The 23,492-nt window shown below is 45.9% G+C and overlaps 1 long non-coding RNA gene across 1 annotated transcript; it reads right to left on the bottom strand.

The window, feature by feature from the left end:
* Positions 1–7,842: 7,842 nt before the first annotated feature.
* LOC125461700 (uncharacterized) lies at positions 7,843–20,789 on the bottom strand. Its single transcript, XR_007249537.2, has 4 exons — positions 20,703–20,789; positions 16,499–16,623; positions 9,915–10,114; positions 7,843–8,940 (listed from the first exon to the last, which is right to left on the bottom strand). It is a non-coding gene; the product is annotated as an uncharacterized LOC125461700 (long non-coding RNA).
* Between the last annotated feature and the right edge of the window lie 2,703 nt (positions 20,790–23,492).

The following is a 23,492-nucleotide window of genomic DNA, read 5'->3' on the forward strand; positions in this document are numbered from 1 at the left end:
GCCCTTGATATCTTGTGAGATCAAGGATTTGTCGATCTCTGCCTTGAAGGCATCCAATGTCCCGGCCTCCACTGCATTCCGTGGCAATGCATTCCACAAGCCCACCACTCTCTGGCTGAAGAAATGTCATCTCATTTCAGTTTTAAATTTACCCCCTCTAATTTTAAGGCTGTGCCCACGGGTCCTAGTCTCCTCGCCTAACGGAAACAACTTCCCAGCGTCCACCCCTTCTAAGCCATACATTATCTTGTAAGTTTCTATTAGATCTCCCCTCAACCTTCTAAACTCTAATGAGTACAATCCCAGGATCCTTATCCGTTCATCATACATTAAACCTACCATTCCAGGGATCATCCGTGTGAATCTCCGCTGGACATGCTCCAGGGCTAGTATGTTCTTCCCAAGATGTGGGGCCCAAAATTGCACACAGTATTCTAAATGGGGCCTAACTAGAGCCTTATAAAGTCTCAGAAGCACATTGCTGCTTTTATATTCCAACCCTCTTGAGATAAAATTGGCAGAATAGAAAAGGGAGAACCAGTAGATGTGGTATATTTGGATTTTCAAAAGGCTTTTGATAAAGTCTTCACTAAGGTTGGGCAAGAATCAAAGCAAATGGGATAGGGAGTGATCTATTAGCTTGACTGAGAATTGGATGATAGGGAGAGAACAGACAGTGGGGAATTAATGGGTCTTTTGCTGAATAGAAGGTAGTGATTTGTGGGATACTAGAAGGATCAGTGTTTGGACTTCAGCTGTTCACAATATATACAAATGACCTGGATGAGGGAATCAAGTCCAACATTTTCAAGTTTGCTGATGACAGAAAACTGGGAGGAAATGTGAGTTGTGAGAAGGATGTATGAAGTCTTCAAGGCAATTTAAACACGTTGAGCAAATGGGCAAACCCATGGCTACATTATTTTTTATTCTTTCACAGGATGTGGGCGTCACTGACTAGGCAGCATTTATTGCCCAGAGGGCGGTTAAGAGTCAACCACTTTGCCGAGGGTCTGGAGTCACAGGTAGGCTAGACCACGTTAAGATGATAGTTTCCTTCTCCTGAAGGACATGAATGAAGCAGATGGGTTTCTCCAACAATCGGCAATGGCTTCATGGTCATCATTAGATTTTTAATTCTGGATATTTATTGAATTCAAATTCTACTATCTGCTGTGGCAGGATTCAAACCTGGGTCCCCAGGACATTACCTGGTCTCCAGATTACCAGTCCAGCGATAATACCACTGGGCCAATGCCTCTCCAAATGTAAAGTTATTAACTTCAGTGTGAAAAATAGAAAGGAAGACTATAAAGTTAAATAGTGTTATAGAGGGAAATGTGGATGTACAAAGGAACCTGGGTGTCCTTATACACCAGTCCACGAAAGCAGACAGGCAGATGCGGCAAGCAATTAGGAAGACAAATGGTATATTGACCTTCATTACAGGAAGATTTGAATTCAGAAGTAGGGATATTTTACTACAGTTGTACAATTCCTTGGGGTGAGAGTGCCTGAAGTATTGTGTGCAGTTTTGCTGTCCATCCCTATGACAGGATGTCCTTGCCATTGAGGGAGTGCAGCGGCCGTTCACTAGGCTGGTAGTGGGAATGGCAAGGTTGTCCTACAAGGAGAGATTGGTTCAAATAAGTCTGTATTCATTAGAGTATTGAAGGAAGAAAAAGGGTCTGATGGAATGTATAAAATTCTAACAGGGCTGGACAGACTAGATGCAGGGAGGATGGTTCCCTGGTGGGGAAGGGATTCTAGAACCAGGGGACACAGTCTCAGGATACAAGACAGATCATTTAGGACTGAGATTAGGAAACATTTCTTCACTCAAACGGTATTGAACCTGTGGAATTATCTACCACAGAAGGATGTGGAGGGCAAGTTGCTGAATATATTCAAGAAAAATATAGATACATTTTTAGACTTTAAAGATGTCAAGTCGATGGGGAAAAGTAGGAATATGACATTGATTCAGAGGAATAACTATGATCGTACTGAATGGCAAAGTAGGCTCAAAGAACCAAATGGCCCACTCCTGCTCTTAGTTTCTACATTTTTAGTGTGAAAGATAAAGCATAAACAAAAACAAAAATTTCTGGAAAAGCTCTGTGAACAGAAATCAGAGCTAACATTTCGAGTCTGGTGGTCCTTTCTCAGAATTGACGGTGGCCAGGAAAATTTTGTTTTTTATGAAGAAGGTAGGGTAGGGGGAGGGGTAAGGAATAAATGACGGTTGGGAATAGAGTCCATAGAGAGAGAGGAACATTTGGACAGACAAAGGAGTGGATAATGATCTGGCTAGGAGGTTGAGTAGCTGTTAATGGAACAAAAACAAAGTTGCTAAAAAAACCAAGATAACAAAGCGTGGAGCTGGATGAACACAGCAGGCCAGGCAGCATCTTAGGAGCAGGAAAGCTAATGGTTTGGGCCTAGAAGGGTCGAGGCCCGAAACCTCAGCTTTCCTGCTCCTAAGATTTTTTTTAAGATTAGATTAGATTCCCTACAGTGTGGAAACAGGCCCTTCGGCCCAACAAGTCCACACCGCCCCTTGAAGCATCCCACCCAGACCCATCCCCCTATAACCCACACACCCCTGAATACTATGGGCAATTTAGCATAGCTGATCCACCTAGCCTGCACATCTTTGGACTGTCGGAGGAAACCGGAGCACCCGGAGGAAACCCATGCAGACACAGGGAGAATGTGCAAACTCCACACAGACAGTCGCCCGAGGCTGGAATCGAACCCGGGTCCCTGGCGCTGTGAGGCTGCAGTGCTAACCACTGAGCCACCATGCCCGCTTGGCCTGCGGTGTTCATCCAGATCCACACCTTGTTATCTTGGATTTTCCAGCATCTGCAGTTCTAGCATCTCTGCTGGGAAAACCCAGCAGGTCTGGCAGCATCTGTGAAGGAAAAAAACAGACTTAACATTTCGGGTCTGGATCATTTAAGGCTTTATTTACTGAAGTTTAGAAGAATGCAGTGGGATCTCATAGAAACATATAAAATGGGATACAAATAGTGGTACATTTCTAGTCAAATCTAATAAACGCTTGCCATGATCCAGTAGTAGATCAGTGTTTTTGTTATTATTTTCCTAGCTACCATCAGTTCTGAGGAAGGGTCACTGGACCTAGAATTTAACTCTGATTTCTCCTTACAAATGCTATCAGACCTGCTGAGCTTTTCCAGCAACTTCTGTTTTTGTTTCTGATTTACAACATCTGTAGTTCCTTCAATTTTTATGAAGGATACAGCATACCTGTATGAAAGGAGCAGGAACCTAAACAGGTTTGAACAGAGTCTGCATGAATTTATGAAGGGGAAATCATGCTGGCCAAATCTATTGGAATTTTTTGATGATGTGATTCAGGGCAACCCAGTGGATGTGGTTTACTTGGACTTGCGTTAGGTTTTTGATAAGATCCCACATCAGAGCTTAGAGTGTAAAATTAACGTGCATGGGATTGGGGTAGTGTACTGACATGGATGGAGAACTGGCTGGTACACAGGAAACCAACAGTAGGAATAAATACACCTCCTCCCACCCACCCTCCTGCAAAAATTCCATCCCCTATTCCCAATTCCTCCGCCTCCGCCGCATCTGCTCCCACGATAAGACATTCCACTCCCGCACATCCCAGATGTCCAAGTTCTTCAAGGACCGCAACTTTCCCCCCACAGTGGTCGAGAGCGCCCTTGACCGCGTCTCCCGCATTTCCAGTAACACATCCCTCACACCCCGCCCCCGCCACAACCGCCCTAAGAGGATCCCCCTCGTTCTCACACACCACCCTACCAACCTCCGGATACAACGCATCATCCTCCGACACTTCCGCCATCTACAATCCGACCCCACCACCCAAGACATTTTTCCATCCCCACCCTTGTCTGCTTTCCGGAGAGACCACTCTCTCCGTGACTCCCTTGTTCGCTCCACACTGCCCTCCAACCCCACCACACCCGGCACCTTCCCCTGCAACCGCAGGAAATGCTACACTTGTCCCCACACCTCCTCCCTCACCCCTATCCCAGGCCCCAAGATGACATTCCACATTAAGCAGAGGTTCACCTGCACATCTGCCAATGTGGTATACTGCATCCACTGTACCCGGTGCGGCTTCCTCTACATTGGGGAAACCCAGCGGAGGCTTGGGGACCGCTTTGTAGAACACCTCCACTCGGTTCGCAATAAACAACTGCACCTCCCAGTCGCAAACCATTTCCACTCCCCCTCCCATTCTTTAGATGACATGTCCATCATGGGCCTCCTGCACTGCCACAATGATGCCACCCGAAGGTTGCAGGAACAGCACCTCATATTCCGCTTGGGAACCCTGCAGCCCAATGGTATCAATGTGGACTTCACCATCTTCAAAATCTCTCCTTCCCCCACCGCATCCCAAAACCAGCCCAGTTCGTCCCCTCCCCCCACTGCACCACACAACCAGCCCAGCTCTTCCCCTCCACCCACTGCATCCCAAAACCAGTCCAACATATCTCTGCCTCCCTAACCTGTTCTTCCTCTCACCCATCCCTTCCTCCCACCCCAAGCCGCACCTCCATCTCCTACCTACTAACCTCATCCCGCCTCCTTGACCTGTCCGTCTTCCCTGGACTGACCTATCCCCTCCCTACCTCCCCACCTGTACTCTCCTCTCCACCTATCTTCTTTTCTCTCCATCTTCGGTCCACCTCCCCCTCTCTCCCTATTTATTCCAGAACCCTCACCCCATCCCCCTCTCTGATGAAGGGTCTAGGCCCGAAACATCAGCTTTTGTGCTCCTGAGATGCTGCTGGGCCTGCTGTGTTCATCCAGCCTCACATTTTATTAACTAGGAATAAACAGATCATTTTCTCAGTGGCAGCCAATGACTAGTGGAGTACCACAAGGAGCAGTGATTGGACCTCAGCAATTCACAATACTTATTAATTACTTAGATGAGGAACTAAATAGACCCAAGTTTGCAGATGACACAAAACTGAATGAAAGGGTGAATTGAGGGGATGCAGAGACACTGTATTTTAATTAGGACAAGTTGAGTGAGTAGGGAAACGTATAGCAGATGAGGCATAACACAGGAGCAAAAACAGGAAGGCAGATTATTATCTGACTGGCTACAGACTACGAAAAGAGGACACCTGCATGTCCTTGTACATCAGTAGCTGAAAGCAAGCATGTAGGTGCAGCAAGCAGTGAAGAAGGCAAATGGAATGCTGGTCTTCATTGTGAGAGGATTTGATTTGTTTGTTCACACACCACGGAACAACTGGCTCACCAAACTAACGAACAACTGTATCCATTACCAAAGCGATAAATTTTCGCTATGAGGGTTTGAGTACCGGTGTAGAAATGTCAGGCTGGAATTGTACAAGGTCTTAGTAAGACTGCACCTGGTGTTTTGCATGTAGTTTTGAACTCCTTATCCAAGGAAGGATGTTGTGGCTGTGCAAGGAGTGCAACAAATGTTTACCAGGCTGATTCCTGGGATAGCAGGACTTATGTTTGAAGATCAGCTCATTTAGGGCTATACTGACTGAAGTTTAGAAGAATGCAATGGGATCTCATAGAAACATATAAAATGGGATACAAGTAGTGGTACATTTTCAGTCAAATCTAATAAACGTTTGCCATGATCCAGAAGTAGATTGCAATCGTGAAAAATCCAGTCTGGCTGTCTTGATCAACAGAAAACAACAAATAAGCTACACTGACAAAGCACTGCAGAGGCACAATAGTAATGCTTCCTGCAGGCAAACAGTGAAGATAATTGTAAAGAAAGATGCAAACAAAATCAAGCAATGCAAATGATCCTTGTACTCAGTGATGCATGATACAGGCAGCAGGTACAAAATCCCTACAGCGTGGAAACAGGCCAGTTGACCCAACAAGTCCATATCGACTCTCCAAAGAGTATCCCCCGAGACTTACACTACCCACCTCTACCCTATCCCTGTAACCCTCCATTTCCCATGGCTAACCCATCTAATGTACACATCCATGGACACAATGGGAAATTTACCATGGCCAATCCATTTAACCTGCACATCTTTGGACTGTGGGAGGAAACTGGAGCCTCCGGAGGAAACCCACACAGACGCTGGGAGAATGTACAAACTCCACACAGATTTTTCACAGATAAACCCAATGCGAGAATTACTATTTATGACATAATTAAAGAAATTAAAAAGGTAACATGATTGCATCCATTGAATTACTAATTTTAATCATGTTTTTCATAGTTACTAACTCATAAAGGCTTGTTATATTTGTTTACTTTAGATGCAGTCATGCGTAATCACAGAATCAAAGGCAATATTTTAGCTATTACACATTCTTTGATTACTGATATATAGGTATTGCAATGATCATAATTCTTCATCTGCAATTTGTCAATTATCTCTCCTTCTTCACTCCCCACCTTGGCGATTAGTGTGAGACATGAAACTGAAGAAATGCCTTTCTGTATCTTTCAGTGTCTTGAAACTTTGACTAGACGTAATCCTACACCCTTGTTCCTCCAATGAGGTGACATAGAGTGACAGATCAACAACAACGTATCCTGGTCTACAGCAAGGGCCCATTAGGAGTCCATAAGAAGATCAAGGAGTGTACCAAAAACAGGATTTGAGCTGAGACGTCTCCTTGCCCTGCAAAAGTGCTTATCATTGATTGCCATCAAAACCGTTTGTGCACTTGGGTGGGAATTCAGTTAATCAAAACCAATGAAGATTGAAGACGAGGTGTAAAGATCCTGTCAGAAGTTAGAAGTATCTCAGCTTCCTACAATGCAGCCCAAGCACCAGCGAGTGCTGGCCTCAAAACTGTCATCAAATGTTTGTAGGGTTGCACCAAATGGCAGAATCTCTCTTTCTGATCAAGGTGGGTGAAGAGCTAGCACAGTCTCTTCACATTAGAGTCAAAAATACTGGTATAGATATGTGGGGTAAACCGCTGACCTAGATGCAAATTGAAATTGAAAGCAGTTTACAGGAACCAATACACAAACCAGACTGTGAAACAAGGTGAATATGTGAAAAGTGCCTCATCCAACTATACGAAATGAATAATACTGATGGGACAGGGAAAGCCCACCGTAAGGCTTACCTCAAAAATCAGACTATATGTGTCATTTCTGTATAATTTCAGCTTCTGTTGACATGAAAACTCGATTTCAATGTAATAAGTATTCAAATGGATATTGAATAACTCCTGTAATATTTAAGTGACAGTTGTGCAGGCTACAAAAACAGAAGTTGCTGAAAGCTCAGCAGGTCTGGCAGCATCTGTGAAGAAATTATCAGAGTTAACATTTCAGTTCCAGTGACCCTTCCTCCATTCTGAGGAAGGGTCAGCAGACCCGAAACATTAACTCCAAATTTTTCTTCACAGATGCTGCCAGACCTCCTGAGCTTCCAGCAACTTCTGTTTTTGTTCTTTATTTACAGCATACACAGTTCTTTCGGCTTTCATTTAGCTGTGTAGGCTAGGTGGACTAGGCTTGAGAAATGCAGGGTTACAGGGATAGGGTAAGGAGGTCGGTCTTGGTGGGATACTTTTCGGAAGGTCAATGTAGACTCAATGGGCTGAATGGCCTGATTCTACACTGTAGGAATTCTATAATTCTATTCTATGAACAAACAAAAAGGTTCAGTGTAGAGGTGCTGTAGATGGAAACAGCGCCAGCATTTTCAGCTAAACAAATAGGAGAAACGTAGACTGTCCTCTAGACTCTACGCTTCAACGTTATCAATTTAACTTCTGTAACCTAAACTTGTAATTTTTAAATGATTCCCATTTATTTTTACAAAGAAGGAAATCCCCTACTATACGATCAATGCACATTAAAAAGAACTCAAGAACTCCCTCTGCAGGATTGATAACTTGCTTCACAATGTGTCACCTAGAAGAATTTTAGCGCTGCAGAAGTTGAGTTTCAGTTCCTATGTTTTATTTTCTCCTAAAATTAGCAATGCAATTGTCTCTCAGCATACATAAAATAATTACCACAAAGAAAAATTTTACCTCTCAATGAAAGCAAACAATGCTTGATAACTCAACCATACATCATTTCAAAACTTGAGTATCTTCACAATGGCAATTAGCTTGTAGGCTAGGAAAGCTTTGAAAAAGCTATGAATCAGCACTAACCTCACCAATCACTTTCATGTTTATACAATCTATAACATCAGAAAATATATCAAGACAAAACTTGTAACTATAGTGCCCTTGAGGAATTTCAAGACACTTCACAGTCAATAAAATAGTCACTGTTGTGTAGGCAAAAATTTATAAATAGCAAGGTCCTAAGAGGCAATGAAGTAGCAGACCAGATGATCTGTCTTACGTTGGCGTCACAGGCAAACATTGAGCCAAACACTGGGAAAATTCTTTGCTCTTATTTGCGTATTTCAACATAATCTTATAATAAGCATCTCAGCAAGCAGCTTTTTAAATGTCTCATCCGTAGCCACGCACAGTTGACAATGTAGTACTCCCTTATTAATGCACTGAGATTTCAGCCTAAATTAAACATTCAAGACCTAGAAGTGTATGGCTTAGATGTTGAAAACTCTGTTACCACGTAGACAAGGAGATGTAATGAGTAAATGAGACACGGCTCTACATAAGAGCAAAATAATGCTGCAAAACCCAACAGAATCATGCAGCAGAGGGTTGGGAAGGAGATAGAAGCGGGTGGTGCAGGGTTGGGGATCACTGGGGTTGAAAGCTGTGGGAGGGAGGTCACCTGAGGTGATGAGGTTGTGAATGGTTTGAGAGATGATGTTTTGGTCCTCTGGGGTTGGGTCATGATCGAGGAGGCAGTAGGGGAACTCGAAACGTCAAATTTCCTTCTTGGATGTTGCCTGGCCTCCTGTGTTTTTTCAGCTCCACATTGTGTTATCTCAGCACCCTGCAGCATTTCTTGGAGAGAAACAAAGTTAACATTTCAGGTCAATGAGCTTTCATCAGAACTGAACGGAAATGGAGATTAAAGAGTTCTATAGTAAGTGCTGTGCGGGGCTGGGGTGGGTAAGGAAGAAGACAGAAGATATGTGGGACAGGGGAGATTAAATAACAAATGATATTAATGATGCAACAACCAAAATGAGTGGGAATGGGTATCATGAGGAAACAAAGGTTGTGTCCAAATGAGGTGAAAATTGTTACAGAAACCATCTAAGTGAAACAAGAGGAGTAAAGGAACACAAAGAAGATCAGCCCTGCAAAGCACAGAGGAAGAATGAAACCTGCATTAAGCAAGATGGAAAAGATGCTGCTTGGCCTGCTGTGTTCATCCAGCTTCACACTTTGTTCTCTTGGAAACAATGCTGATTGCAGTATATGGGTCTGAATATGTTAACACTTAACTGGCAAGCTCAACGCACTGCGATGATGTTGCAGATACTTGGTTAGGGTACAGAAGGAATTTGTATGAAAGAGACATAAATCTAAACTAAAACTGAACTGCGCATTCTGAAGATCTGAAAAAACCCAGAAATTTCTGGAAAAATTCACCAAGTCTGACATCATCTGTAGACAGAAAAACAGAGTTAATGTTTCAAGTCCAGCAGTCCTTCTTCAGGATGAATTCTGCGGAAGAGTCACCAGACGTGAAATGTTAACTGTGACTATTCTTCTCACATGTTGCCAGACCTGCTGAGCTTTTCCAGCAACATCCTTTTTTGATCCTTCTTCAGAACTCTTCTGAACTGAGCTCCACATAAGGTTCTGAAGAAGGGTCACTGGGTTTAAAACGTTAGCTCTGTTTTTCTCTCCCCACAGCCCATGCCAGACCTGCTAAGTTTCTTCAATTTGTTTCAGTTTCAGATTTCCAACATGTGCAGTTCTTTGTTCTATTTCTTACCCTGGTTGGACAAAAATAAATACACATTTACCTTTGGAAGAGTTCTCCATTTGAAGTTCCAGGCCAGCAGCTTCCAGGTTTAAGTAATCAAGTATCAGACAGAAATCCATACAACGGGCATGAGAGTGGATCAGTGTTGAAACCAGACCGCTTTTTATTGACACTAACTGCCACATTCCAAGATCTAAAAATCCTGAATCCACTTTATAGGCGCTGAGATAAAGCATGTGTCTAAAGGTAAGAGGGAGAGAGATTAGGTGAGAGATTTAGCACAAGTGGTTTGGTATACAGATGCCAGATGAGTGACAGGCTCATGTACCAAGTGAGTCCGGTTACAATGTCTGGTAAATGACAGCTCACAGATTTAGATAGGTAAATACTTGGTCCCACAAGGTGCAATGACAGTGGACAGTAAAGTGGAGATGAGGCAGAAGATCCTGATTGTGTTTAATGTTACAGCAGGCTAGTGGCCATATGGTCAATACCTGCTCTTATTTATCTTGCTCTTAAAACAAAATTAGATTTCTAGATTAGATTCCCTACAGTGCAGAAACAGGCCCTTCGGCCCAACAGGTCTGCACCGCCCCTTGAAGCATCCCACCCAGGCCCATCCCCCTATAAACCACACACCCTTGAACACTACAGGCAATTTAGCATGGCCAATCCACCTAACCTGCACATCTTTGGACTGTGGGAGGAAACCGGAGCACCTGGAGGAAACCCACGCAGTCATGGGGAGAATGTACAAACTCCACACAGACAGTTACCCGTGGCTGGATTCAAACCCGGGTCCCTGGCACTGTGAGGCTGCAGTGCTAACCACTGAGCCACCGTTGAAATCTATATGATTCGGTAGATTTTTCTATTTATGGACTAAAGATAAGGCTGTGATTTGTAATATTAAGAAAGCACAAACCTAAATCAGGCCATCAGAAGCTGAGAAGGTGACCTTATAGAGATTTATGAAATCACGAGGGGCATAAATAGGGTGAATAGCCGAGGTATTTTTCCTACGATGGAGGAGTTCAAAACTAGACGGCATAGGTTTAAGGTGAGAGGGGCAAGATTTAAAAAGGACCTGAGAGGTAACATTTTCCAGTGAGAAGGTGGTGTGTGTACAGAACAAGCTGCAGAGGAACTGGTGCAGGCTGGTACAATTACAATACTAAAAAGGCATCTGGCTGGGTATATGAATAAGAAGGGTTTAGAGGAATAGGGGCTAAATGCTGGCAAATTAAACTCAGTCAGATTGGAACGTCCCGTCAGCACAGACGAGTTGAACCAAAGGTAACAAAGTGTTGAGCTGGATGAACACAGCAGGCCAAGCAGCATCTTAGGAGCACAAAAGCTGACGTTTCGGGCCTAGACCCTTCATCAGAAAAGGGGGATGAGGAGAGGGTTCTGAAATAGATTGGGAGAGAGGGGGAGGCGGACCGAAGATGAATAGAGGAGAAGATAGGTGGAGAGGAGTGTATAGGTGGGGAGGTAGGGAGGGGATAGGCCAGCCCGGGGAGGACGGACAGGTCAAGGGGGCGGAATAAGGTTAGTAGGTAGGAAATGGAGGTGCAGCTTGAGGTGGGAATAGGTGAGAGGAAGAACAGATGAGAGGAAGACCAGGTAAGGGAGGAGGGACGAGCTGGGCTGGTTTAGGGATGCAGTGGGGGGAGGGGAGATTTTGAAGCGTGTGGAATCCACATTGATACCATTGGGCTGCAGGGTTCCCAAGTGGAACAATTTGAGCTCCTCTTGGCAGCACGAGGCGTTGCCGATACAGTCCTCAATGTAATGGAGGAAGAGGTGGGATTTAGGGCCAGTGCAGGTACGGAAGATGGACTGTTCCATAGCTTGGGCCCATGCGGGTACCCAAGGCCAACCCTTTGTCTGTAGGAAGTGGGAGGAATCAAAAGAGAAGTTGTTGAGGGTGAGGACGAGTTCGGCTAGGTGGATGAGGGTGTCGGTGGAGGGAGACTGGTTGGGCCTGCGGGACAGGAAGAAGCGGAGGGCCTTTAGGCCATCTGTATGGGGAATGCAGGTGTATAGGGACTGGGCATCCATGGTGAAAATGAGGTGTTGGGGACTGGGAAATTGGAAGTTCTGGAGGAGGTGGAGGGCGTGGGCGGTGTCATGGATGTAGGTGGGGAGTTCCTGGACCAAGGGGGAGAAAATGGAGTCCAGATAGGTGGAAATGAGATCGGTGGGGCAGGAGCAGGGGGAGACAATGGGTCGACCAGGGCAGGTGAGTTTGTGGATTTTGGGAAGGAGATAGAAGAGGGCCATGCGGGTTTGGGGAACAATAAGATTGGAGGCTGTAGGTGGGAGGTCACCTGAGGAGATGAGATTGTGAATGGTTTGGGAGATGATGGTTTGGTGCTCAGGGGTGGGGTCATGATCCAGGGGGTGGTAGGAGGAGGTGTCAGAGAGTTTGCGTCTGGCCTCGGCGATGTAGAGGTCAGTGCGCCATACTACCACTGCGCCACCCTTGTCTGCGGGTTTGATGGTGAGGTTGGGGTTGGAGCGGAGGGCTGCCTGTTCTGCGGGGGAGAGGTTGGAGTGGATGAGAGGGGGGGAGAGGTTGAGGCGGTTGATGTCTCGATGGCAGTTGGAGATGAAGAGGTCGAGGGAGGGTAGGAGGCCTGGGGGTGGTGTCCAGGAGGAGGACTTGTGTTGGAAGAGGGTGAAGGGGTCTGTGGAGGGAGGGTTAGGCTCCCGGTTGAAGAAGTAGGCGTGGAGGCGAAGGCGGCGGAAAAACTGCTCTATGTCCAATCGTGACTGGTATTGGTTGATGTGTGGTTGTAGGGGGACAAAGGTGAGCCCCTTACTAAGGACTGGCTGTTCGTCCTCAGTCAGTGGGAGGTCTGGGGGGATGGTGAACACGCGGCAGGGCTCAGTGTGGCTGTCTCCTCTGGGGTTGCTGGCTGTGGGCGGAGCGATGTCGGCAGTGGGTGTGGGCGGGGTGCCGTCAACGTTGGGTGTGGGCGGGGTGCCATCGACAGTGGGCACAGATCTGTCAGCATCGGCTGTGGGCAGAGTTGTGTTGGCGTCAGCGGTGGGCGATGCGGCATTGGCAGTGGACTGCGTGGGGTGGGCAGCAGCAGCAGCGGTGACGGTGATGTTTGTGGTGTTTGTTGAAGAAATGGAGGCGGTGGCTGCAGCAGCGGTCACGTTTGCGATCCCGGAAGTGGTGTACCCGGCAGTGACGGTGTGACATCATCGTCGGGTTCACCGCCTGTGGCCTCATGGCCAATGGCAACAGGTACATTGTGGGGCTAGGGATTTGGGAGGTGGAGGAATCCTGTTTAAGGTGGCAGGACTGCTATGCCTGCCTCTTTGTAGGTTATGTGGAACAGTCCCTCTTCCGCACCTACACTGGCCCCAAACCCCAGCTCTTCCTCTGGTACATTGATGACTGTATCGGCGCCAGCTCGTGTTCCCAAGAGGAGCTCGAACAGTTCATCCATTTCACCAACACCTTCCACCCCAACCTTCAGTTCACCTGGGCCATCTCCAGCACATCCCTCACCTTCCTGGACCTCTCAGTCTCCATCTCAGGCAACCACCTAGAATCCAATGTCCATTTCAAGCTCACCAACTCCCACAGCTACCTAGAGCACACCTCCTCCCATCCACCTTCCTGCATAAACACCATCCCCTATTCCCAATTCCATTGCATCCGCCACATCTGCTCCCACGATGAGGCATTCCACTCCCGCACATCCCAGATATACTTGTTCTTCAGGGACCACAACCTCTCCCCCACGGTGGTCGAGAACGCCCTTGGCCGGGTCTCCAGCATTTTCGCAACAAATCCCTCATACCCCGCCCTCGCAATAACCGCCAAAAGAGAATCCCCTGTCCTCACACACCACCCCACCAACCTCTGGATATAACATATCATCCTCCAACACTTCCACCATCTACAATCCGACCCCACCACCAAAGACATTTTTCCAACCCCATCCTTGTCTGCCTTCCGGAGAGACCACTCTCTCCACGACTCCCTTGTCCGCTCCACACTCACCTCCAACCCCACCTATGGCACTTTCCCCTACAACCGCAGGAAGTGCTACACCTGCCCCCACACCTCCTCCCTCACCCCCATCCCAGGCCCCAAGATGACTTTCCATATTAAGCAGTTGTTCACCTGCACATCTGCCAATGTAGTATACTGTGTCCACCGTACCCGGTGTGGCTTCCTCTACATTGGGGAGGCCAAGTGGAGGCTTGGCGACCGCTTTGTAGAACACCTACGCTTGGTTCGCAATAAACAACTGCACCTCCATTTTAACTCCCCCTCCCATTCCTTAGACGACATGTCCGTCCAAGGCCTCCTGCAGTGCCACAACGATGCCACCCGAAGGTTGCAGGAACAGCAACTCATATTCCACTTGGGAACCCTGCAGCCCAATGGTGCCAATGTGGATTTCACCAGTTTCAAAATCTCCCCTTCCCTCCATTGCATTACAAAACCAGCCCAGCTCGTCCATGCCTCCCTAACCTGTTCTTCCTCTCAGCTATTCCCCGCTCCCCCCCCACCTCAAGCCGCACCTCCATTTCCTACCTACTAACCTCATCCCACCCCTTGACCTGTCCGTCCTCCCCGGACTGACCTATCCACTCCCCATCTATTCTCTCCTCTCCACCTATGTTCTCCTCTATCCATCTTTGGTCCGCCTCCCCCTCTCTCCCTATTTATTTCAGAACCCTCTCCCTATTCCCCCTTTCCTGATGAAGGGTCTAGGCCCAAAACGTCAGCTTTTGTGCTCCAAAGACGCTGCTTGGCCTGCTGTGTTCATCCAGCTCCACACTTTGTTATCTCGGATTCTCCAGCATCTGCAGTTCCCATTATCTCAGAGTTGAACCAAAGGGTCTGTTTTCATGCTGTATGAGTCAATGACTCCATCAATTTCTATAAGCATTTAAATATTTAACACTGGAATTGCAAAGCAAGATCTTTTTTCTCTGTAAATCTAAACTGAAACATGCTGGCAACAATAACCATAGATTTAATGGCCTAAATTAATGCGAAAATCATCCAGCAATTTATGCATAGAAATGTTGCAGATTACCAGAAATTGATGGTTGTCTCAGAAAACACGTTTAAGCTTATGAATTTCAAGAAATGGCAGCATTTTTGAAATAATTGTGAATCAACTTCATAGAAGGTTTGGACTGCAACTTAAGGGTGTATTTACATTTTAATTATAAGATTTATATTCCTTTAATGCCGTTCAACATCTGAAGCTGAGAAAAGGAACGACTAAAACTGTTGAACCTTATTTCAGCAAATAGTAATCTCTTCAATTACTTTAAAATTTAAAACATGAAATCTATTTCAGTTTTTTTAAACTTTTCCTTCCTCTTTTCATTTACATTCCTAATCTAATTTTTCTTTCTCTCTTTATTTGTCTTTCTGTGCTGAATTTGACTGTATTTGACCGGATTTTCTTCTCCATTACTCTTTTATTTCTTTCTCAATCCTTAAAGTTCACATGTCAAGCAGATAGACTGTTCATTCTGCTGTTTATCAAGGTCCCACATGTCCTGCTGGCATCACTATTCTTTCAACTTACACTGTCAACAATGTGTTTGCTGTGCAAGCTGCTGACATATACTGCAGGTATGACACTGATGTCACATATACAGCAACACGTCTGCCCATTTTACTATTCATTGCTGGCAACCATGACAAACTGCTTGGCTTTGAGTCTGCGCTAGAGGCAAGGCAAGACAGAAGCACTGTAAGACTGTCAAATGTGAGTGAGGTGCCAATGCGCAAAAATATATGGCAAGGCAGAGATGCTGCAAGCATCCAAGTAGGCTTAAATGAGTGAGTGCTAAGAAAACAAACTAATTACCCAGAAGTGCACTTTGTTCCAATGCATGAGCTGAACACCAAATGGCCTGGCAACAGCGTTGCAATGAAAGGTGTCAGAGAGTTCCAAACTGGAGCGCTGAAATGGTGGGCTGTACTATGAGTGAGTCAAAAATGTGTTGTGATGATATGGTAAGGCTGGTGAATGTCCGATCTTAATCCTCTTGGACAAAGGTAGCAGGCAATGGAGTATAGTCATACAGCATGGAAAAACAAACTTCAATCCAACCTTCCACACCATCTAGGTTCCCAAACTAAACCAGTCCCACCTGCCTGCTCCTGGCCCATATCCCTCCAAACCCTTCCTATTCATGTTCTTATCCAAATGTCTTTTAAATATTGTAACTGTACCTGCATTCATCACTTCCTCTGGAAGTTCATTCCCCACATGAAAGAATTAAAATGAATCAAAATAAAAATCTTGCACGAGTGAAGTGTAACAAGAAATCTAAAAATAAGCTTGCAATCTCAGCAACAGCTGCAAGATCCACACTACACTCAGAACACCATTTTTTGTTGACCACATTCTGAGAGGTTGGAGAATACTTGCCAAGATGGAAACCCAAAGGCTTATGCTCTAAGCTGGAGCCACCAGGAACCTGCTGTGGCTGTGGCTGTTTAGTCGCTCTGCACTGATTGGTAAATTGGCAAAGTACACACAAATGAAGCATGAATGGGTAATAAAGTAATGTTAATGAATCTAAACCGGCTTTGGCTGCTTACCAGTGAGATTCTCAACTTACCGTTAATACCTTGTGTCGAAAATTAGACCTTTCTTTCTTGACATCAAGAATCACACTTTCTCGTTCTGAACATATTTTGACTTGGTATTTCTCATGTCTTTCAGGAGCTGAGAAGATTGCACCATCTATTTCAGAATCAATTAGGTCAACAGGCATTTCTTAATAGACAAAAGGACTTGTTCCATTATTATTTGATTAACTTTAATAGGACAAAATAACCTCTACCCTGTCATGTCAGTACAACCATGAAGATACTATAAATGTTAAATCTGTATTTTTAAAGTGGACGTAACATTTTATTTTAAATGGCTATAACACATCTTGTGAATTTGGCAACATCAACTCTGGACAGGACCTGAAACTCAATAAAGTGCCTCAGTAAACTTTGGATGATCACACCCACTTGTGGAATACATATCTCATTGCCTAAGGGTGACCAAAAATTACAGACAATGAGGTTTGAAGACAACTCACCTCCATGCTTCACAAAAGACAAAAGGAAGAGCCTTCATTTGAGGCAAGCTAAAGTGAGTGGTCACTATTACCATCTCAGGAAGGGTGACTCAATCTGAAACATTAACTGATTCATCTCAACAGATGCTGCCAGACCTGCTGAGCTAACCCAGCAATGTCTGATTGTGGACTTGCCTGTAACACAGGCATTAGGTCCACAAATCACATCAGATTATCTGGAGCTTCCAATATTGACCCGAATCTTCTGATCTCTGTGGGAATCCTTATTTCTGATCCTGATCAGACAAAACATTGCGCATTTCCCTTTCCAGGAGCTCTCCAGCTGAACTTCCAAAATGGGAGTCTTCATATCTAAAACAGTCCAACAAACCAGGTAGTCTGCAGCAAAGCAGAAGCTGTGTTCCTTTATATTGGCAGTAGGTGCTATTAAGGCCCCAAGGCCATTTGGCAGTTACCAAGAGAAGGTAACTGTGTTAGGTCAGTGAGCGGTAGAGTGAAAATTTAAGCATTGAGAAAGAAACAAAAGAGTGGCTAGAGGGAGAGATTTAAGGTAGTCGCTGGCTGGGAGTTGTAGGGTGGCAGATGAGTGAAGGAGTGGTCAAAAGCCAGGGTGAAAGTGTTGGGTGCCAGATGGGTTGGGGTAAAGGATGACAGGGTTGGCGAGCATTTAAGGATGGGGGGGGGCACTTGAGGGCATGATCTGATGTCCAGGGGTGGGAGCAGATGGATGTTGAATTTCCTTGGGGTGATATAGGGTGGCAAGGATCAGTTTATTTTTGGTGAATGTGTCTTGTATATCTGGATGGGATGTTGGTCAAGTGCTATAGGAGGTGTTAATATGCATGATTGTTGCGTTCCAGTGGTGAGTCAGGGTACGTCACTTTTAGATTTCAACTTCCCAGACAATTCCCATGTAGTCAATGAATTGGGATTTGGGACAAGTCCTTACGTACATCTTCAGGTTTACGTGCAGCATCCAACTAATCAAAGACCCGAATATCTGGATAATATGTTTATCTTGCTTAGAAATTCAATTACTAGTCCAAAATTCTACAGTTTTCGACAACATATTGTAGTTTCTAGCATTTCTCATTTTAACTCTCCTTTCGATCTCCATTGATTGGGCAACATTCAAAGGTCGTGCAAAGATTCAAAATTAATAGATTATATAATTTTTGGGAAAATGTGCATGACTGGCTACATTTTAAAAGTTTTGGCAAAGACTGTAGGTCATGTGGGTGAGGTTGTTGACTTGCTCGTCGAGCTGGTGTGGTTTCATTCAGGTGTTCTGTCACCAGGTTAGGGGACATCATCAGTGGAGCCTCCAAATGAAGCGATATTATTTTATTCTGCTTGGAATTTGCACTATCTGGTCTGTTATGGTGAGAATTTGAAAGTTATATGAAAACTGAGACCAATAGCTATGATCTGATGGAAGGTCAGCTCAGCCTGACTGGGTGGCATTGCTGTCTCACATTGCCAGGGAGACCATGTTCGATTACAGCTTTGAGTGACTGTCTGTGTGCAATTTGCAAATTCTTCAGTGTCTAAATGGATTGCCGCCAGGTGGTCTGGTTTACTCCCACAGTCCAAAGATATGCAGGTTAGGTGGATTGGCTATGCTAAATTATCCATAGAGTCCAGGGATATAAAAATGGAAAGAACTGTAGATGCTGTACATCAGGAACAAAAATAGAAGTTGCTGGAAAAGCTCATCAGGTCTGGCAGCATCTGTGAAGAAAAAAAATCAGAGTTAGCGTTTCGGGTCCAAACTGAAGAAGGGTCATGGGACCCGTAACGTTAACTTTGATTTTTTCTTCACAGATGCTGCCAGACCTGCCGAGCTCTTCCAGCCACTTCTGTGTTTGCGTCCAGGTATGTGTAGGTCTGGACGATTAGCCATGGTAAATGTGGGGTTATGGGGGTGGGTCTGGGTGGAATGCTCTTTGAAGGATCAGTCAGTTTCAATGTGTAAAATAGATCTCCAATTGACTTGGGTATTATTGTTAAAGAGAACCCTAAAATCTTACAGCAATAACACTTACTATGAATTTAAAATCAGCAGATATTGGAAGATTTTTGCTGGAGGAGGCAGTAAAAGGATGGAACAATGCATTAAATGAATTTAAGATACAAATCAGCTTTGAACTTACTGAATCACGCGAACATGTTCAAGGAGCTGAAAGGCACACTAATGTTTTCTGAAATGGCATCAGGAACACCCGTACAGGACACCATACAAGAGAGTTTACTACAGGGGACAAGGTTTGGTGTAGGAACCACAGAAGTGGCTCTGCTTGGGTGGGAGGCATGGTTGACACAAGATCAGGACCAGTAGTGTATTAAGTTCAGCTAAGAGCAATGGTCCTGAACAAGCACATGGACCAGGTGAAAGCCGCAAGCTCACAAATGGTGCAGGAGCAAAACACACCTGGCTCCTTGATAATTTTTCTGACTGTTCTGGAATCTGTGGACTCTCCAACTCCGTCAAATGTTGAAATGAGCTCTGAATCTGAAATGGAGACAGTGGATCTCGTCGCATCGACGCTTTTGCAGCCGGAAGAATGGATTTCTTCCAAGATGGTCCAGGCACAAGAGGAGAGCTCCTGTGTGTTACATGCTGCCCGTATCCAACACAGGGTCAGGGGAAACTGACCAGGTGCGAAAACGCCCCAGGAGATGCACAAGAAAGAGGACCGGCCTATGTCCTCGGATTTTCAGAGGTGGAGGTAGTGATTTTAACAAAGTCAGCCAAGTGAACCTCATAGAAGATGATTTCCCTGATTGAGGCTGTTATTCTAGCTGACAGATAAAAAACAGGAGTGTCAGACATTCTCTTCACTCAGAGAGCTGGATCAGTATCAAGGACTTCCCATGTGTAAATAAAGGGTAATTTGAAGACAGGCTACTGACCTCTGTGGAGTTAATTCATTTTCATCTTCACAAATTATCCAATATGACACAAACCTGTGACACTGTGCTGTCCCACACCAATTGGAAAGTGAATTAACTGATAGCAATCAAGAATATTTCAAACCAAGATAACAATGTGTGAAGCTGGATGAACACAGCAGGCCAAGCAGCATCTCAGGAGCACCATAACTGACGTTTCGGGCCTAGACCCTTCATCAGAGAGATGAAGGGTCTCTCTGATGAAGGGTCTAGGCCAGAAACATCAGCTTTCCTGTTCCTCTGATGCTGCTTAGCCTGCTGTGTCCATCCAGCTCTACACCTTGTTATCTCAGATTCTCCAGCATCTGCAGTTCCTACTAACTCTGAAATAATTCTGGGCGCATTAATTTTCTCCTGGCTATCTTTCAGCAGCGTGTTAGAAATTAATGTTCGATTTTTGGAGATTCGATCATGGAGAACCCTGGACAAGGTAGGAATATTGTTTTTTCATTATGCCTTCATGGGATGTGGGCTACACTGGTATTTGCAGCCCACCCCACATTGTCATTAGCTTCCTAGGCCATTTCAGAGGGTAGTTAAGAGTCAACCACATTGCTGTGGGACTGGAGGTGAAGACTCCACATTTCCTTCCCGGAAGGACATAGTGAGCCCGGAGGAATGTTTTATGGTAACTGAATGGTCACCATTACTGGCGCTAGCTTCGCATCATTGAATTTAAATTGGACCAGTTGCTGTGATGAGAATAGGGGCCAGGGAAGTGGATTGCACCCTGGTTAGTAGTCCATGTGGTCTGTGTTCGCACTTTACCACTGCTTACCCGTGCCATAAACCAGAGGGCGGGAGCTGCAGGCTCGGCTCAGTACTGCAAGGCCTGCTCGTATCCATGGAAACGGCACCAAGGGGCCGACAGCTGACGCACGGCGTGACGCCAGCAAGTGTCATTGGGTCACGTCTGACGCAATACGGCACGTACGTCGGTTGGGAGTGACGCTGCGGCGGTGTTGGAGGCGGCTCGGGTCAGTGTGCTCTCCCGGGGGGAGGCCGGCGGAGATGGGCTGGGGGCTGCGGGAAAACAGGAACCCATCGCCCAGTTCATTCCCTGCGCCTGCGTTGTCCTGGAACAGCTCGCTGTCGATCACTGCCCTGTGACCCCTCCAGGGGAAGCCCCATGGTGTTATAGCGGATTAGCTGAATGTCGGGGGAATGGCAGAGAGTGGGGGGAGAATGGCAGAGAGTGGGGGGGGGGGTGGGGGGGAATGGCAGAGAGTGGGGGGAGAATGGCAGAGAGTGGGGGGGAATGGCAGAGAGTGGGGGGGGGGGTGGGGGGGAATGGCAGAGAGTGGGGGGAGAATGGCAGAGAGTGGGGGGGAATGGCAGAGAGTGGGGGGGAATGGCAGAGAGTGGGGGGGGGGTGGGGGGGAATGGCAGAGAGTGGGGGGGGGTGGGGGGGAATGGCAGAGAGTGGGGGGGGGGTGGGGGGGAATGGCAGAGAGTGGGGGGGAATGGCAGAGAGTGGGGGGGAATGGCAGAGAGTGGGGGTGGGGGGGAATGGCAGAGAGTGGGGGGGGGTGGGGGGGAATGGCAGAGAGTGGGGGGGGGTGGGGGGGAATGGCAGAGAGTGGGGGGGGGAATGGCAGAGAGTGGGGGGGGAATGGCAGAGAGTGGGGGAGGAATGGCAGGGAGGGTGGGGTGGGGGGGGAATGGCAGAGAGGGGGGTGGGGAGGAATGGCAGAGAGTGGGGGTGGGGGAGGAATGGCAGAGAGTGGGGGGCGGGGAGGAATGGCAGAGAGTGGGGGGTGGGGGAGGAATGGCAGAGTGGGGGAGGGGAGAGAATGGCAGAGAGTGGGGGAGGGAAGAATGGCAGACAGTGTGGGGGGGGGAGAGAAGAGAATGGCAGACAGTGTGGGGGGGGGGAGAGAAGAGAATGGCAGACAGTGTGGGGGGGGGGGAGAGAAGAGAATGGCAGACAGTGTGGGGGGGGGGGGGGGGGGAGAGAAGAGAATGGCAGCCAGTGACTAGCAGAGTTCCACAGGGTCCCATGTTGGGGATTTACATCTTCCATTAATGATCAGGACAAAGAAATTGAGGGGGCATTGATGATAAGTTTACAGATAACACAAAGAGAGGTACTGTTGAGGCTGTTGGAGGACTTGGTTAGACTAGGAGAGTGGACAAAGAAGGGGCAGATGGAATACAACATCTGGGAGCTATTTTCTAAACAGGGAAAGGCTTCAGAAATCCAAAGCACAAAGGGACTTCATAGTCTTAAGAGTTCACGATTCTCAGCAGAATAAAATTAATGTTCAGATGGCAGTTAGGAAAACAAATGCAATGTTATCTTTCATTTCGAGAGATCCAGAAGTCAGAAGCAGAGATGTACTGCTGAAGCTGGATAAGCCTTTGGTCAGACTGCATTTGGAATGTTGCAAGCAGTTTTGGGCCCAATATCTAAAGGATCTAAACATGGTTCACAAGCGAGATCCGTGAATGAAGGATTGTAGAAAGACAAAGGGGAAATCTTATTGAAACTTACAGACCTGGAAAGATTGGATGTGAAGATATTTCCACTGATGGAGTTGACTAGAACTGAGAGCACAGCCTCAGAGTGAAGACTGTAATCAAAAAACCAGCCCTATGGTGCTGGAGGATGTTGTTGACTTTCCTGTAGGAGGGCTGTCCTCCCAGTGGAATATTTAATTCTGCTCTGAGGCTGCTGCAAATGATCCCACATATAATGGGAAAACGACCAGATAATCTACTTTGGTGATGTTGATTGAGAAATAAATAAATACAAGGAAAATGTGGAGCTCGCCTCTCTAAAAAATGCCAAGGGTTCTTTGCATCCACTTGAGAATGTAAACAAGGCCTTGAAATAAAGCCTCATTCGAAAGGTAGTCCTTCAAACAATGCAGCACTCCCATGCTTCAGAGATAGTAGGAACTGCAGATGCTGGAAAATCTGAGATAACAAGGTGTAGAGCTGGATGAACAGCAGGGCAAGCAGCATCAGAGGAGCAGGAAGGCTGACGGTTCAGGCCTAGACCCTTCTTCACAAAAACCTTGTTATCTCAGCACTCCCTTGCAGCTGTGTTTTGCGTATCTTCGAAAAGTATCCTCAAAATCTTTTTATGGCTAGTTACCGTTCACTTCGTGGTTACTGCTTTGATTTCTTTAAGCACCTGTTTTCATTGCAAAATTATAAACGTCACTGGTTATAATTCATTATAAATGATAAAATGTTGTAAAGTATTACCAGAGTTATTATTTTTGAGGAAGTTCAATAATGGACTTCCATACAACAGGTTCCTGATTTGCATTTTATATAGCAGTGTCAACATATTATTGGGTTTTTCAAAAGTCATCCACAGGAGTCACTTTGATCAGAAAACAATCATATTGCAGTTTTCCATTGTTTTAAAAAAAATTGACATCTTAAATCCAAAATAATACCAATTATTATTCGTTCTTCAGGTTATTTGAAGGTGATTCAAAATGCCAGAAGTAAAGTCCATGTTTCGAGAAGTCCTTCCTAAACAAGGTATGTCTTTGTATAACTTGATGCCATTTGCCACAATCTGAATATATTGAGCAGTGTTGACAACTCACGT

Source organism: Stegostoma tigrinum, chromosome 20, assembly GCF_030684315.1.
Source record: "Stegostoma tigrinum isolate sSteTig4 chromosome 20, sSteTig4.hap1, whole genome shotgun sequence".
Taxonomy (NCBI): Eukaryota; Metazoa; Chordata; class Chondrichthyes; order Orectolobiformes; family Stegostomatidae; genus Stegostoma; species Stegostoma tigrinum.